Source organism: Macrobrachium nipponense, chromosome 5 (assembly GCF_015104395.2).
Source record: "Macrobrachium nipponense isolate FS-2020 chromosome 5, ASM1510439v2, whole genome shotgun sequence".
In the NCBI taxonomy this organism is placed as follows: domain Eukaryota; kingdom Metazoa; phylum Arthropoda; class Malacostraca; order Decapoda; family Palaemonidae; genus Macrobrachium; species Macrobrachium nipponense.
In genome coordinates, this window is record NC_061107.1 from 19,345,299 (window position 1) to 19,362,798 (window position 17,500).

The 17,500-nt window shown below is 38.8% G+C and overlaps 1 protein-coding gene and 1 long non-coding RNA gene across 10 annotated transcripts in view; one reads left to right on the forward strand and one right to left on the reverse strand.

Annotated features, from left to right (window-relative positions):
* The window catches only part of LOC135215234 (uncharacterized), a 186,887-nt gene that overhangs the window by 16,077 nt on the left and 153,310 nt on the right, over positions 1 to 17,500 (reverse strand). The window contains exon 1 of one of the 9 annotated variants that reach the window (XM_064249752.1): positions 9,389 to 9,540. The exons of the other annotated variants lie outside the window; for them this stretch is intronic. The gene's annotated coding sequence lies outside the window, so the exon portion shown is untranslated. Of the gene's footprint in view, positions 1 to 9,388; positions 9,541 to 17,500 lie in introns of those variants that run through there. 9 annotated transcript variants of the gene reach the window in all.
* The window catches only part of LOC135215236 (uncharacterized), a 526,566-nt gene continuing 513,204 nt past the window's right edge, over positions 4,139 to 17,500 (forward strand). Inside the window, exon 1 of the long non-coding RNA XR_010314625.1 lies at positions 4,139 to 5,845. This is a non-coding gene — a long non-coding RNA (uncharacterized LOC135215236). The remainder of the gene's footprint in view (positions 5,846 to 17,500) is intronic.

Below are 17,500 nucleotides of genomic sequence, written 5' to 3' on the forward strand. Positions count from 1 at the left end.
ATCTATATATATATATATATATATATATATATATATATATATATATATATATATATATATATATATAAGCGAATACCACGGGAAATGACAGTCAGAAATCCAAGCTGCTACGACAGCGGCTTTGGGATATGGGTTAAGCTTTGGTGTATTTAATGGTAACCTGGACGTGTCGACATCTCAAAATCCTTTTGTTATTTAGAAAAAATTGAATCAAAACCTATGCCCTGATGATATCAATATTTGTAAAGGTATTGTGTATGGTGCTATGAGTAAACCTTCTCCCCCTAAGTACCCGTGATTTCTCCAGGCTTTTCTTTTAAGAAAATTAAAGAAGACGAAACAGTGAAGGTGACAAAAGCAGATAAATCTAATGCAGAGGTAATTATGAATAAAAGTGACTATATAAGTAAAATAATGACATTGCTAAATGACACTGATACTTATACGAAACTGAGGTCTGACCCTACACAGACAGTTAACTCCCATTTTAATAAAACAAATTAAATCCATTTTGAAGGGCTTGGACCATTTAATTAAACAGTTTACACCGCAATGCGCCTCCCTACCTTACATGTATGGTTTAGTCAAAGACACATAAAATCAATAACCCTATCAGACCAATCATTAGTTCAGTGAGCTCAGTTTCGTATAATTTATCTAAATGGCTTGTAAAAATTCTTAACTCCTTTGGTAGGAAATATTTCTAACACGAATGTTAAAAACAAATGTTGATTTTATAAACAAATTGAATAGTTTAAATTTGAATTATGATTTTAATATGGTTAGTTTTGATGTTGTCTCTTTATTTACCAAAAAGTGCCTGTAGATGACTTACTTGAATATTTGGAAGGGAAGGAATTAGAGCGTCATGACATTCCCTTAAGTGTAGAAAATCTCATTAGTCTCATAAGGTTATGTATCAAAGATAGTCAAATTTTGTTTTCAATGGGGAATTTTTTGTACAAAAGTTTGGCATGGCCATGGGTAATCCCTTATCTCCTGTCCTTAGCAATATTTACATGGAATTTTTTGAGACAAAACTCTTACCAAGAATTTTGCCCAAAAAGTTATTTGGTTTAGATACGTGGGATGATATCTTCTGTATTGGCCAGTTCACGAAAACCTACAGGAATTCCTTAATAATCTCAATAATTTAGTCCCTTCTATAAAATTTACTGTAGAGGAAGAAAGAAATTGTAATTTGAATTTTCTTGATGTAACTGTCCATAGAAATGATAGAGATTTCACCTTTTCAGTCTTTCGAAAATCAACTAATATGCCTCTTTTGTTCATTACTACTCCAAATCCACCATCAAAAATGTTTAAATTCTCTGTTTTTTCTGGGATGTTCCCTAAGGGCTTTAACGTTTGTCTTGATAGCCCGCCAGTTTATTGACGCTGAAATAAAACTATTTATGATATTGCATTGAAACTTAAAATACCCAAGGACTTTTGTAGATGTGGCATGGAAAAGAGCTAGAAAAAACATTTTATTCAACTAATGACAAACTTGAATTTAGTAAGCATAACATTCTAAAATTACCCTATGATGAAAGGTTTTTAGATATTCCTAGAATTTTAAAGCTTTTTAAAACATAAATGTTGTTTTCAGTAATATTAATGTCAAGAGTTTAGTAATCAAAAATTCTCCTAAAGATCTTCCAGGCTGCATATATAAAATTCCTTGCAAAAAGTGTGATAAAATCTATTACGGACAGACTGGCAAATCTCTTTCACAGCGTCTTAAGCAACATCAATATTCTGTGAGAACTGGGCAAATATCGAATGCATTATTTGTACATATAGAGATTTAGACCATCCTATTAACTGGAGTCAAGCAAGAGCCTTAGTCCCATGTAATGACACAGTTAAAAGGAATATCATTGAATCTTGTTTTATCAAGTCAATAATAGAAATGTTCTAAATTTAAGTCTTGGTTTATTTAAACTTGATGCTTTCATAATGAAAAAAGTTGTAGATAAATATAAGCAACAAAATTAATATATTCAGTTTTTACATGTTTTGGACTGTTAAAGATACTTTGTAATTTCGGTTAGGGTCAGAATCTGTTTAAGTTTGTGACCGTGTGATATCCGATAATCCTGGATTATCCCTTTTAATTTTTACCTTTTGATAATTAACCATCTGGTATTCTGATCTTGTTTGTACTGAGGCCTCCTCTCCGATTGTACTTTAGTAGCTCCTTGACGATGTCTTAATAAAGGCGAAAGCGCTTGGATTTCTGACTGTCATTTCCCGTGGTATTCGCTTATTTATGAAGTCACGTGCATCTACTGTGATTTTTAAGCATATATATATATCATATATATATATATATATATATATATATATACACATATATATATATATTAGTTCAACTTGGTAAAAATGACTAAGTTGGACAAAATTGTCTTAACCCCAAAACCCACCCCGTGGCATATTGGCATTCCATCAGTTGGGGCGGCCTAGGTGGGGGTCAAGATATTTTTCGGGGGTGCCGGAGAAAATTACTCAAAACTAATATACGAATTCCGTAATCAGTAAAATACACTGTTCTCGAAAGTATGTGTCTATGTGAATAAAGGAAAATAATAGTGTTAGAAATTAGTAAACCTGTATTTGAAATGACAGAGTTCAATTTTCAATCAATTATCAACTTATACTATGCAAATGTATCAAATACTGTAATGTAAATGTCCTCACAATTTTATATTCAACGCTAACCTCATTTCTCTTATCAAGTTTTAATGTTCGACTATAGTATAATATCCATGTCATGTAAATAAATAAAAAGTGTATAATATCATCAATAACACACAAAAAAACTTATGACCCTCCAAAATCTCTTCCTGGTTCCTAAGCGCTCACTCCACAAACACAGTTGCGGGCACACACTACACTTTATGTGAGGTGCAAACCTTTATTCTTTTGTTTTCTTTACACATTTTTAGATTTAACTTTACTTTATGGTACTTCAAAATGTTTATCTTAATTCATGTCCATCATCCTTTTCTACAACTCTTCTTCAAATTTCAACCTATGCCAATTCTTCTTCTTCATCTCCTCTCCTTGGAAATGAACACTTAAGCAGGAGTAGCAAATTGCATTGCACTCATTCAAAACAGGGGTCTGGGTAAACTATCTTTCTAAAGATGATAATCAAAACTGTCACTATAGTTTCAATCACCTCTTACATAAGTTGATAACATTAATTGGATCAAAATATCATGAACAGACATGTCCTTTGTGTTAAAAACCTATGACCATATCCATTAATTTTTAGCTCTATATAAGTTGTAAAGGTAACAAGAACCAAAATAGTGTCATTAGATGTATAGCACAACTGGAAGTAAATTAAAAATACTTCAAATTATTTCCCAGCTAAAACATTCCAATGGCATGAAAATGTATTAAACAAAGAATATTAATGCCATTAGGATGGATCAAAACCGACAATCATTCTACAACACTAGTATAGCGTGGCGTATCGTCCGTCGTAGGACATGATTCATAGGGCGAGAATATCTGCTTTTGACCATCAAAGGGAATTCAATTGGTTGGACCAGTGCCGGGCTAAGCATCTGACTGGGGGCACCGGGCCCCGGGGTGCCCCCATGGCAAAGCCACTAACCCCTCCTCAGTAGATGGTCCTCAAGCTACTCCTGCTCATACCACATGGCTTAGTCTTCTCTCTGATCAGTTCAGTTCAGTAAATGTCTTTTAATTAAGTTCTCAAATGGTGCCCTGGAGAGAGAGAGAGAGAGAGAGAGAGAGAGAGAGAGAGAGAGAGAGAGAGAGAGAGAATTGACCGGGTCAGTTTTGTATTTTCTCCCAGTTTGACTCTCTACGATGTTTATACATAATGCTCATATGATTGTGGCACGAGACGAGATCGTTACTTGCTAAGGTAATATTGTAGATTACAGTCTAAAATAAAACAGAAAATATAAAGGAATGAATAAGTAGAAAGAGGGAGTGTATTTCGTCTTACGCAAACAACCACGTACTAGTTTTCTGGAGCTAAAATTATGAGGAATCTATGTCATGTAATTCGCCATGAGGTGAACTGTTTTCTTGGAGCGCCGTTATATGGAATGACTTCAAATCATAGAGCAAGGATTCCCGCGCGATGGGCAGCGATCCGCCCTTTAGTGTTCGTTATTGTTGTGGTGTATGAGTGAATATTCCGTACATAAACAACTTTTCGCTATTGCCGGCGGTATAATAATCATAGAACGATAATATTACAGTTATAGTGAGTTAATACAACGTAGATTTTATGGTGAGGTTCCATGTGTCCGGGCTATCAAAGGATAGTGAAAATAAAAGGGGGGGGGGGGGGAATATAACTGCTTGTATGGCTTCTGCCTGAGGTCGAGTTCAAGCGGTTTTGGATGGCATTTCGTTTTCACGTGATGGTGATACTGATTATGAACCTTCCTCTGATCATAGAAGATAGTGACAATCTTGTTACTGGGCAGAGCAATGTTATAGGCGCAGTAAGTGCGGTTTAGAAGTAAGCAGTTGTGTTAAATGAGGAAGGGAAACAAAATGTAAACTGATGGTTATAGTAGGCTAGGCCTAGCCCAGGAGGGAAAGGTCTCACTATTATTACGATTACAGTGACAGTGACGCGTCAGATGACGAGTGGGTGCATCCTTATAGCAGTGATAAAGATACAGGATTCGGTTATCCATCACTGTTTCCAGCTAGCATACTCTGCCCCTACTTGTGGGCGATCGAGCCACGCTACCAACACCGGTAGGCCCAACCTGTGGAACCTTCCGTTGTTGAGGAAGTAGTAGTATACGTACACCCCGGTACAGCAGGAAGGGAGAAGAAAAAGGGTTAGTAGGCCAGAAACTTGGGCTGATAATGTTACAAAAAGGCAAAAAAGCCAGGGCTTTCTTGCCGCCAGAGGTTTGTTAAGAAGGCTGGTGAAAAGAAAACTTCTACAAAGAAAGTCTGTCTCTCCACCACCTACAAGAACGAGTGTTTTTCCAAGATGGCAGATGAGGCGATTAATGTGATCTTCAAGGTATATTGGTCAGTGGGGGACTACTACGGCTTGCAGCCAGGCCCCAAGCTTCTAAAGAACCCTTTACAGTGAACTCATCAAGAGGAACAGTCTATGACTGAAGAAAGCAAGAAATAACATTGAGCTCTAGCCTGTAACTGAGCTCTAGCCTATAACTGTGTGCAAGGCTCTCTACCTCTCCACTCATGCAGGAACTACAATGAGGACCTAAGTTGATATGAACAGTTCCAAAGGCCTGTTGAAGTTTTTTTTTCTTTATACATCTTTTATTAGTGTTTTAGAGGTCATACATGAACACATGCAACCTCTGCCAGGTTGTTCCAGCCATTACACCTGTGAACACACCCCTTACTGTCAATATTTAGGCTTCCTTTTGTGAAAAATACCCAAATTGCATGACTGTCATCCAGCCTAGTGTTGCCATGGTGAAGTTGAAATATTACAAAAAGAAATTCAGTTTCCATTATATCTGATTTCGCCCTGTGAAGAAATATGCCTGGAATATTTGTGAACAGTTCAAGAAAGCTCCTAATGATGAGAGGTGGGCTGGAATCTTGAGCAAGAACAGAAGGCACATAATTAGATAATTTATATGGGGCTTATAGTGCCTTGAAGACTGCCAAACTGACGACGACTGGGTCTGCGTAGCCTTTGGCTCTCATCAAACCATATCATGGCCCCGCCTGAATTTCTGAAACAAATTGTGGTGTAGCCTAGATCTCAACATCGATACTCTCCTACGCTCCTCCCATCCTGAGTTAATGACCTCAGCCTATCAGTGTAATGACATGAAATTCTCATCTTGAGGTGAGTGAAGCATTTTTTTTTTTTTTTTTTTTTTTTGCCATTGTCCATTTTTCAAGCATCTTCGTCCATTAATGATAATTTTGTACACATTAATCTCTATTATCATCATTCATCATTATTCACCAGTTTATGTGATTAGTATTACCATACTGCGTGTTAGTTGTTTATTTACTTGTGGCAATATCAATTTAGAAGTTTGTAGAATTTAGTTTTTTGTATTAATCGCAATTATCTAAAACATTAAACATTTTTTCACAGTTTGTTAGGATTAATTCAATATTCCATAACATTGAATATTTTTTCAGTTTGTTAGGATTATTTCAATATTTCATAGCATTTATATTAGACACAGGACATTGGTACGGCAGCCGTATCCCTGATTGCGATAGATATTGGTACGGCAGTGAATTGCGCATGCGTCAATTTTTCAGACTTCCTGCCGTACAAATAACATAGTGTAGTGGGGGTACGTCAGATTCTGTCAGTGGTGACGTATTGCACTATTGACTTGCTGTAGGTACGGCAGTTTGCTAATCATGTAGCAGTTATCGTACACTGTTGCTAAAAGCTATAGGTACGGCACTAGAAGATCAGCGACAGTAGTAATAATAGTCGAACTAAATTATTTCGCTGAACATGTTTAATTCAAAATGTCAAAGTGAAGCACCATACTGTCATCACAAAAGCACCCAAAAATTGTGGCCGTAAATGAAAATATATATAAAAAAATCACAATAATACTTAAACATACTTAGATTTTGACTATATACATGAAAAATAAAACTAAACTATCTGTGTACTTCAAATCTTCTTTGAATCTCCTCTGAACCGTGTAATAATACATCAGTTTTCGCCGAAAAACAGACGTTTTCTGGTTTCAACGAGCTGAAAAAAGCAATGACGTCTACGAAGAGTCAAACTCCCAGAGTTTGTATATTCGTAGGTCACGAACAATCGAATCGGTCCTGAAAAGAGCTCCGAAGAGGAGATTCAGAGAAGACTTGAAGTACACAGAAATCGTGCTCTGCTGTATTCATGGTAGTAAGGAAAACTACCAAAGTCGACCCTCTGGTAAACGGCCTAATCAATCGTAAAGTAGTCACTACCTTACTATTTTATTATAGTTAAGCTTCAAATCTTTGAATCTCCTCTTCGGAGCTCTTTTCAGGGCTAATTCGATCGTTCGTGACCTACGGATGTACAATTTCTGGAAGTTTGACTCTTCGTAGACGACTATTGTCCTTTTCAGCTTGTTGAAACCTGAAAACATCTGTTTTTCAGCGAAAACTGATGTATTTAATTTATTACGCTGTTCAGGTTGCCAGGTCGTCATTTTCTTGCTGTCACTGTTATGCCTGAGGCGGTAAACAAGGGTTCGCACATGCGCAATTCACAGCCTTATCAATATCTATCGCAATCAGGGATACGGCTGCCGCACCAATATCCAGTTCGTTTTTGGGTAATGTTTATTTACAATGTATTAATTATAAATGACAGTATTTTAGTGAATATTTGGATTTTTTGCAAAAAAAAAAAAAAATATTTTGGAAGTGGGATTTGGCGTGATTATTTAAAATTATTACTGTACAGCAGTAGAAAATGCCATAACGTAACACAAATATTATATATACGGGATTTTACACCGTAAAATCTTTACAAAACATATTTTAGTGCGCGAATGGTAGGATTGGACAAAAAAAAAAACAGTTTTTGTTTAAATATCTCAAAACTAATAAATGTTTTTCAAAATTGGTTACATAGGCATAACGCACATAGAACTAGCTTAAATAAAAAAAAATTATATATATTATATATATATATATATATATGTCATAACGCCATAATTAAGGTTGTTAACGCCATTTCAGAGTTTTGATTTTCAGTCGCCTTTTATTCAGTGTTTACAAAATGGCACATAGTATGTTTCTCAGGTGGTGGACTCATATATGTGAGTCAGGGAATCGGGAGATGAGTCATCTTTATTACTAGGATCTAGAAATTTTCCTTTCTCTTCCCAGCTGCGGTGAATGTGGGTAGCTCTCCCGTTTTTCCCATGTTTGAGGGCTGGTCAGGATCAAGGTATACCTTGGTCAGGATAAGAGCATCAATTCTTCATCCAGTTGGGGTTTGTCTTAAAAGGAGATAGAGGGGAAATAAAAAAACTTCGCATTTGGAGTATAATAATTCAGGAAATATGCATTGATTAGCTTGTGCATGTGAGAAGCCTTTGGTTTTTATGATGCTAGCAGTCGACGACTGAATTGGAATAGTAAAAACGACGTCTGAGTTTGAGGGAATGACAATGTGTTAGAAGGAGGTTACTTTTGATCAGTTTTAAAAGAACCTGTCTCCTAAGCAGGGGACACATTTTTAAATTACATTGTTGGTAGAAATTTTGGTTAGACTGCTCTTAAGATTTGTTACAGTGGCTCTAGGATATTTTAGCTGGTGAAAATGCTCATTTGAGACTGATTCATAGTTAGATGAGTGAAGTGCAACAGTAAATACGTCTGGGTGTAAGTATATTTTGACTGTACGACAGTTGTGATTTCTTTGTATAGGAATTTTATCGTCGTGAGGGAATATATTCATATTTATAAAATGTTGTTTTCCTGGAAACTTACCTGAACTTGTTGAGATTTTTTATGTGTTCGACCCTTTTTGACATGACATGAAACCTATATCAGGCCTATTCAGAATATTCTGTGAGGATAATTTTTCTAGATGTGAATTTATCTCGAGGTCGTGATACTTTCCTTCGTCTCACTTACCAAAGCTTCATAATGACGTTAATGTGCTTTGTAAAATAATTTTCATACAAGGGTAGGTACAGTTGTTCAGCGACTTATATTCTCTCTCTCTCTCTCTCTCTCTCTCTCTCTCTCTCTCTCTCTCTCTCTCTCTCTCTCTCTCTAAGGTCTGCCTGGCTAGCTTCCAAGTGTTAAGAGAGTTAGCCTGCTCCAGTAAAACACAGACGGAATAATGTAAATTAAATAAAAAAAAATAATTTATATTTTGCAGATTCGTAAAGAAAAATTAAGACAATCAGATTATTCGAAAACTTTACTAAGAACATATTTATTTCTTTTAATTTCATGCGTTTATCTGTGAATATATCCGAATAGCGTTTTCTGATAACCGCTGCCTCACTATTTTTACGAAAATGAGCAAATGTCGATTTGAATTCCCTTTCCTTAGATATAAACACGTCTTCATTATGAATAAAATTGACACCGGGAAGTTGGCGGACCATTTAAAATTTTTATGTTTAGCACTTTTGTTTGTTTGTTCACTTTGATTTCCTCCCTTTTGCCTGTTACATTTGCGCTATACCTTCCACTCAACCCTTCCGTGGTTGACTTCTCAGACAGCTGTGAGTGAGCAACTAAGTCTGCTGCAGGGGTTGCCAAATGTGACGAACTAAAACCCGCCAGACAAGCCTGCAAAACCCGCATTTTCATCCCAGAAACCGCTAGATTTTTCAAGTGTCATGAAAATGCATGGAACTTTCATTGTAATAATAAAATCATTTGATTTACTTACCTTTTTGACTTCGCAATTGGGCATATATATCCAGAGATCCTTTCGTATCCTTATATATAATCTAGTCTTGTAAAGAGAACAGAAATTGATCATCGTCATCCTCAACTAAAGTTGAAATTGCAGTGACTGAAGATGTCGAGCTTGAAGAACCTGAATATGATACACTATATGCAGCCATCGTGCCTATTTTTTCTAAGACACTTTTAGGAATGTCATATGTACGGCAGTTTTTATCCAACCTTTTAAGGCCATTCCTAATAGCAAGAACTGAATTCACTGATTTCAGACTCAACCTATTTCTCAATTTGTTTTTAATAATGTTATGTTGGCTAAATAGTCTCTCAACCTCGGCATTTGAGTGTGGTAATGATAAGATGCCAATTGCTATTTCATGCAATTCCTGAAATGGATTACAATCTGATGCATCTCGGTAGTTTCCTACTTCGATCCAAAACTTTGCTGTAGATTTCTTTTCGTGCCACTTTACTATTGTTAAGTTGCGCCACTGATTTTCAACTTTTTCAATGTTTTGAAAATCACAGCCGAATATCTCTGCAATCTCAGTAATAGGATCTTTGACTTTATTTAAACACTCATGAACAGAAAAACGAGATATTTTCCGTAATGCCTCAAAGTTATCTGGAAGTCTATTTCTTAATTCACTGCATAACTTGACCACAAATGATATGCAACGCCGACGAATGTTCTCTTGAACCTCAATTGCAATTTGAGATTCCCTGCAAACCTTTTCAAATTCATATCCCATGTATGCTCCAGGATCTATGTAAGAGGAGATATCAGTCGTTAATGGATTAACTCTGGCTGTGGGGATCGTTACTTTCTTGCTTAATGAAATGATAAGATTCGATAGGTCAAGAAGAAGTTTCACTGGGTCTGTGTTTTCACCTTGAAATGTTTTCATTGTCCGTTGAGTTTCTTGCAAAATGGGACACATGAACAAGAGGTATAATTTATTAACAGGATCGCTGTACATATCAAACAATGATTCAGCAGTGTAACATTTTTCCGAAGACCTTGTAATTTCAAAATGAAGCTTTAGCTCGTCCCATTGAGATAAAATACGTGTTACCGCTGGTTCAATGGAAAGCCATCTCGTATCACATACTCTAGGTATCTGAAGAGGCTGTTTACCGTCATTAATTGTAGCAAACAGCTGTTTGTACATCAGCTGTCTTTTAGACGAATGCCCAAACCAGTTGTATGTCTCTTTTACAAGAAAATCAAGATTTCTCGGCAGAGTTTCTGCTACGGAATGTGATACAGCTAACTGAATAGAGTGACAAGCACACCTTATCATGAATAATTTAGGCAGGCCAAATTCCTTTTTCAACAATTCGCATACACTATTATTTAAACCAGTATTAACACTTGCGTTGTCAACCCCAACGCCAAGTAGTTTCTTTGGATTAAGATCAACATCTTCGAGAAGTTTCTTGATAGCACATACAATGCTCGCTGCTGTTCCAGATTCAATTTCACAGACGTAAGTGTGTTGATATTATTTTCTGCAATTTTTGGCTGAAATACCTAATAACAACTCCAAGTAACTTGACAACACTTATGTCTGTAGATTCATCAATTATTAAACTATATTTAGCATCACCAATATCTTCTCGCAAGCATTGGTTAAAATGAGGTCCTAACACATTCACTAGCATTTCTTTACACTTCGTTCTGCACATTTTTACATGTGGTGCTTGTTTACTGTCACGGAAAGCCATCCTGCTAACTTCAACAACATGGTCGGTAGTTAAAAATGCAGTATGTTCTGCTATAAATAAAGCTAATTGTCCTTCAGCCTCGTTAGTTGCATATTTCAGAGAATGGTCAATATTTGTGAATTTTATTTTTGACTGCCGTGCACTTGAAAACGGTTGAGCTGCTCTTATATGTTTAGTAGTGCGAGCATGGCTACGTAAGTCACTCAGTTTGGCAGCCATTTCAGTTTTACAAAAAATGCAATATGACCTTCTCTTACTTTTTTCCACTGGCTTTAACCAATCCTTCAACAAAGGAACACTTTCCCAGCTTTTCCTGTAAGATTGAGGGTAAGTTGGACCCATTTCTATGGAAGGAAACACAATTCACAAATGAAAATTAGATAGCATAGAGACCGTTCCACTAGCAATCTATGCTGAAAACAAACTGTTTTCAATTTGATCAAGTGATGCCTCACGGCTCACGCCTTAAGAGATTCACTAAGCAATTCTCCCGAGTCCTTAAGTTCAATATACTTCCCAAAGTGTAAACGTAAGTATCTTTCATAAGGGTAATCAAAGTTGTTTACTTCTTTTAATGGCACTTCTCACTCGAGGGTCATAGTTTAATTGATTTTGCTCACGAGTTAGTCAGTATTCACGTTAGACACTTGAACAGTTGTTAGAGAGAGAGAGAGAGAGAGAGAGAGAGAGAGAGAGAGAGAGAGAGTGTGTTGACGGCTAGATTTCTGACGTGCATAACATGCTGGTAAAAAGGTCACGACCTGATAATGGAGCCCATTTATTTTACCCTCCCAGGTTCTGAGTACATTCTTCGCATTCCTCTATATGGAATAATCTTGAAAGAACCATTTAAATTCTAAAATTTCATGAATTATAATAAGTCCCTAAACAGTCGTAAGAAAATTGCTGTAATATGAATGAACTATATTGAAATCCTTCCAGATTTCCCGCTAGCCGCAGCAACCGTTTAAAACCCGCAAATCAAATTTTGATTCCGCCAGAACTAGCGGGATTCCCGCCAGTTTGGCAACGAGAGCAGACAGGCAGACATGCAGTAACTGAACACGTCATCGTGTTCACTGTACCCTCTAGCGAGCGGACTGGAAACAACTATATGTTTGAATTTTGAAACCAACGTATTTCGGAATGTGATGAAATGTGGTGAATTAGCTAGCAGGGCTTGTAGACGTTGTATACGACTCCTGCCCGTGAAATAATGTTTAGATTAATTCCTTTAGTAATAATAATAATGATGATATATACGAAGATGAAAAGAAGATTGTTTGACGCCGCTGATATAATAGCTGACAGCCGGCCGATGCATCAAACCACGTTATAGTTATGGCCAAGGTAAAGAGACCTTGGTAATGAGTACTAATTCTTTGTTATCTTTCAATAGATAGTTAATATAGGGCTTCACTAAAACACTTGCGTAAATCCTTAAGCCATATAATACGTGAAAATGATAATTATAAAAGTTATACACTGGAGGAGCTTTGAACAGTGGCGGGCTATGGCGTAGACTAATTGCAGTGATACCAGATACAGACAAATGAATAGCGCACCACAAAATGATATAAATGCTACATAATATTCCCTATGCTCCGATAAACATGAATAATTGCATTTACGTATTCCTAACACAACATGTATGGCTAAATGTGCATTAGAAATACAGGTACATATTTTAATAATAATAATAATAATCATACATATAAGTAAATAATTGTGATAATCCATCACCTCCCCCTCCCCTTTGCGTTCAAAGAGCTTTATGAACGGGTATGGAGTCTAGGTGAACGTCGATACTCTAGGTGAGTGTCACTTTGCGGTTGTTGACTTGTAGCAGGGGCTACATCCTTCTTCTTTGGAGACTGTTGCATCTCATCCCGCAATTGTGAATTAGGGAGATGTACAGGGCGTAAGAAACGGCGGTTACGCCATAATATTCTTCCTGAGGGTAACTTCACATAGTAGTCTCGCGACTTGCCGATGCCCATTATAACGCCTGTCTTATCCATCGCTTAGAGATAGGGTCTTGAATCCGGACATTATCATCAAGCTTAAGTGGTGCCAAAGGGTGTGCATGGCTGTCATACCGTATTTTGGCTGCTGAGAACATGATGCTACACGACGGTCGTATTCTTCTGCTTTCGCTTGCCATTCCTGCTTGAATGATGATGCATGGGCTGGGACACATGATCGGAGGCTTGGCCATTAATATCTGTGCTGGAGAACGGCCAGCATAGTTAGGAGTATTCCGTTATCTCCAACAATCCTCTGTCAAAGTCTTCGGTGTCGATATTCCAGAAGGTGCTACCTTTAGGATAAAATGTTTGACCTTCTTTACAGCTGCTTCAGCATGGCCATTGCTTTGGGGATAGTGGGGTGTGGACATCACATGTTGAACAACCCCACCCCTCTGCCCAGAAAATTCTTGAATTCAGAGCTGATGAACTGAGGTCCACCATCTGTCATTAGCCTTACAGGAACACCTAAGTCTCGGAAGATGTGGCTGAAGTGTCGTGTCGTTGCTTCTGCTGTAGTATTAGTACCAAATTTTTACCACTACTGGCCATCCAGATAGCCTGTCTACATACAGAGGAAAGATTTCCCAGCAAAACACTGAAGAAATCAGCCGATACAGATTCGAAAGGACGAGAGGGGTTCGTCGTTGCATAACCACGGCTCTGCTGTTGACTTGGCTGCATTATCTGAACATGGCTCACAGGCATGGACCGTATTTGCTATATCTGAATTAATACCTGGCCAATATACAGTCTGTTTAGCCCGACGCTTAGTTGCCTCCACACCACGATGGCTGTCATGAAGGTGTATTAAAATATTGCGTCGCATAGCTGAGGGAACCACTATTCGGGCTCCGTACAATACAAGGTCATCATCGGTGTATAATTCCTCCCTTATTTTACCAAAAGGGTAGTATGTCATTGTGGAGGTCGTAGCGATGACTGGGGAATCCATTGGCAACGTTCTGGAGGAGTCTTGTGTATGAGGGGTCCTCACGTGCTGCGGTGTTTCGAATTTCCTTCCAAGGTAAGATCTTGTGTAGTTGATGTCTTCACCTCTGAAATTGCGTTGACGGTCTTGGCTATTACACTCCTTAGGGAAAGATGGGTTTCACTATGAGCATATCATCCTCAGACGTTGGGTGGCTCACAGGGGAACGTGAGAGGGCATCAGGGATGCAATGTTCCTTGCCCTTACGCCACACTGCAGTGAAGATATATGGTGAAACTTTCTCTTTGAGACGTTGTAGACGTGTGTTTTCCACTGCATCCAAAGTATATGTATTCAAGATGGGTTACCAGGGGTCTTCATGGTCAGTCACCAATGTGAAATGGGGTAATCCAAGTAAGAAATGACGACATTTAGTCATAGCCCAAACTGAAGCTAAACATTCCAATCCAACTCAATGGTGGCCCATCTAGTTTCTGCATCAGCCAAAAATCGTGAACCACACTGGACCCAAGCGGAAATGGCCTTCCCCGCCTGGTCTTGCAGAAGGGCATATCCTAAACCATATAAACGAGAAGCATCCGTTTGCAGTATAGTGGGGCACGTCGGGTCAAAATGAGCTAGCACAGGTGGCTGAGAGAGAGCCTTTTTAACACTGGCAAAGGCAGCATCGTGATCTGCCGTCCACGTAAAAGGATCTCTTGGGGCTCATTAGTGGTCGAAGTGGATCTGCTGCAGCTGCAAGATTTGGGGTGAAAAATCTGTCAACTGGTTAGTAAGGCCAATGAATGACCTTAAATCTGTCAGATTTGCTGGCTTCGGGAACTCTGATATAGCTCGAACCTTCTCCTTATCAGCTGCAATTCCATCTTCAGATAATGTGATCCACAAAAATGATACAGCAGGGCTAGCAAATGATAAACTTTTCTGCATTTAAAGTAATACCATGAGTCCTACAACGTGACAAAACTTTGTTAACTCTGCATAAGTGAGAATAATAATCCCTATCATATACAAGAATGTCATCCACCACCTTAACACAATTTTGGATGCCTTGAAGGGAGGCAACATCACCTCTCCTGCAGTAGGCATCTCCTGAGGCACTGAATCCCATAGGAGAACGACGATAGCGATACCGACCATAGGGCGTGATGAATGTTGTAAGGGCTTGGTCTTCCTCTGCTAGTGGGATCTGCCAGTACCCACACAAGCATCCATAGTGGAGAAATACCTGGAAGTAGGATTGAGGCTCCTAATTGCACTAAACGGTGATGGAAGAAGGATGGGCTGGCCTTTGCACCTGTGAATTTAACTTGCTTAAATCTGTGGTGACACGAACACCACCTGTAGGTTTGGGCACAACCACTAAGGGGTGACACCATGGGGACGGCTGATCCCCAACAGGTTCAATGATACCTTGTGCTACCATTGCCTCTAACTCAGTCTTGACGTCCTCTTGAAAGGCTAGTGGTATTGTCCGTGGAGTGTAGATTGCAAAGGGCTTGGCATCCTCTTTAAGGTGAATACGCATGGGCGCCCAGTCATTGGCTTAAGTTGTGCTCCTTGATGAAACTGCTCCTTTGTCATTAGCACATCGCTATATTCCTTAAGAAAGTATTGCTGGCTTCTTCCGGTGACATTGTAGCAGGGGTGGAGAAACAGATGTAGTTTCAGATGCTATAACTTGGCTGGCTGGCACCTGACTGGTTCCTACTGAAGTCCTGCTCAGTTTCTCCTCTTGCATTTGACGCGGGAAGTCCCAGGGAATGATCCTTAGGTGTCGGAGGGCATCATAACACAGTATGGTGTTGGGAGAAAACTAAGGACGTCAATATACCCCTTGTATGATATATTACCACCTATGTCATCATGGCCTCCATTGATCCCAATACTTTACCTTCCATGGGATGATCCATCAGCGTTGGAGAACTGCAATCAGGGGGAGGCCGCAATTCCTCGATACCGATGCAGTGCTTGTAGATGCTGCACTCCAAACACAGTGGTATCTGCACCGGTATCAGGGATAACGTTGATCTTCCCTGATTTACCGCCATATGCAACATGTAAATTGATAGGCGGTGGAGGGGCAACCTTGAGGGCGTTTTAAAGCGACTGAACGTATAGCTGGAGAAGATGTCTTGACGGTGTTCAATTTATTTTCCTTTAAATCCTTTCTCCATCGACTCCCTAGTTCCCTTTGACTTTTTCTGTGCACAGCAAACATCATAGTGGCCAAATTTATAGCAAAACTCGGCACTCCTTAGCCAATGCGGGACATGCAGCAGTGTATGGGAAATGGCCAGTTTTAGCACAGTTCCTGCATTTGTGAGATGCTGCCTTACATGTGTCGCTATGATGCTGTTGACCACAATTCTTGCATCTGCTACTGAAAGAAGGGTTTTTCTCCTGCGAGTAACTTTTCTTAGGTTGCGGCTGCTTAGCGGCAACCTTCTTTTGCTTCTTGTAGTTTGACACAGCACGTACTGAAGTCTGTGGAGCCTTTAGCTCAGTCGTTGTCTTCTTTGCCAGCTTCAAAAGCCCTGCAAGTTAGCTTTACTTCCTCAAGTGTTGCTGTAGTTGGCATGCTGATGAGCTTCTTGGTGAGTTCTTCATTCCTTATGCCAACCAAAATGGCGTGTTTCATTTGCGACTCCACGCAGTTAAGCCTGCCTTTACACAAATCAACCTCCTCTGAGAGCTGTTGTAAACGAACGAAAAAATCCGTTAATGACTCGCTTCTGCTTGCTTACATTGCGTAAAAGCTAAACGGCGAAGTGCTCATTCTGCTGACCCTTTTATATAAGTTTCAATTTGAGTTAAAACACATCTAAAAGCATAGGTGAGTCTGGCGGAATACCCAAATTGTGTTCTAACAAGCGTCTCATCTCAACACTTAGGCATGCCCTTAGCTGTATTAATTGCTTAGGTTGTGGTAAATTATCCAAATCTACCATAACAGCATAATCATTCCATCTTCGCTTCCATTCTGTGTATTGTCTATAGGTGACATCGTGAGTTAATGGTGGAGGCAAATTTTACTGTAACCTTAGGTGCTTGCACAGCTAAATTAGGCCCTTGGAGAACGCTTGCAGATGTAGGTACTGGGGTGGGTGGGGGCCCTATGCCATCACTTGCTTGAGGTACGGGGTGCCTGGGGCCAGTCATAGCTTCAATTAATGCTTTAAATTCTTCCTGATGCCTGACATTGTCTTCTTTTCTTCTTTCTTCATCTTGTTTTCTTCTTTCTTCATCTTTTCTATCCATGTATTCAAACATCTTGCTGATAAATCCATGGCCGAAGGGTTGATGAGGGAGAAGTAGATCTTGAATGTGTTGGAGATGACGTCATGTCGGCGGTGGTTGAGGAAGATGGGAAGAAACCTCCAAAGCTTAG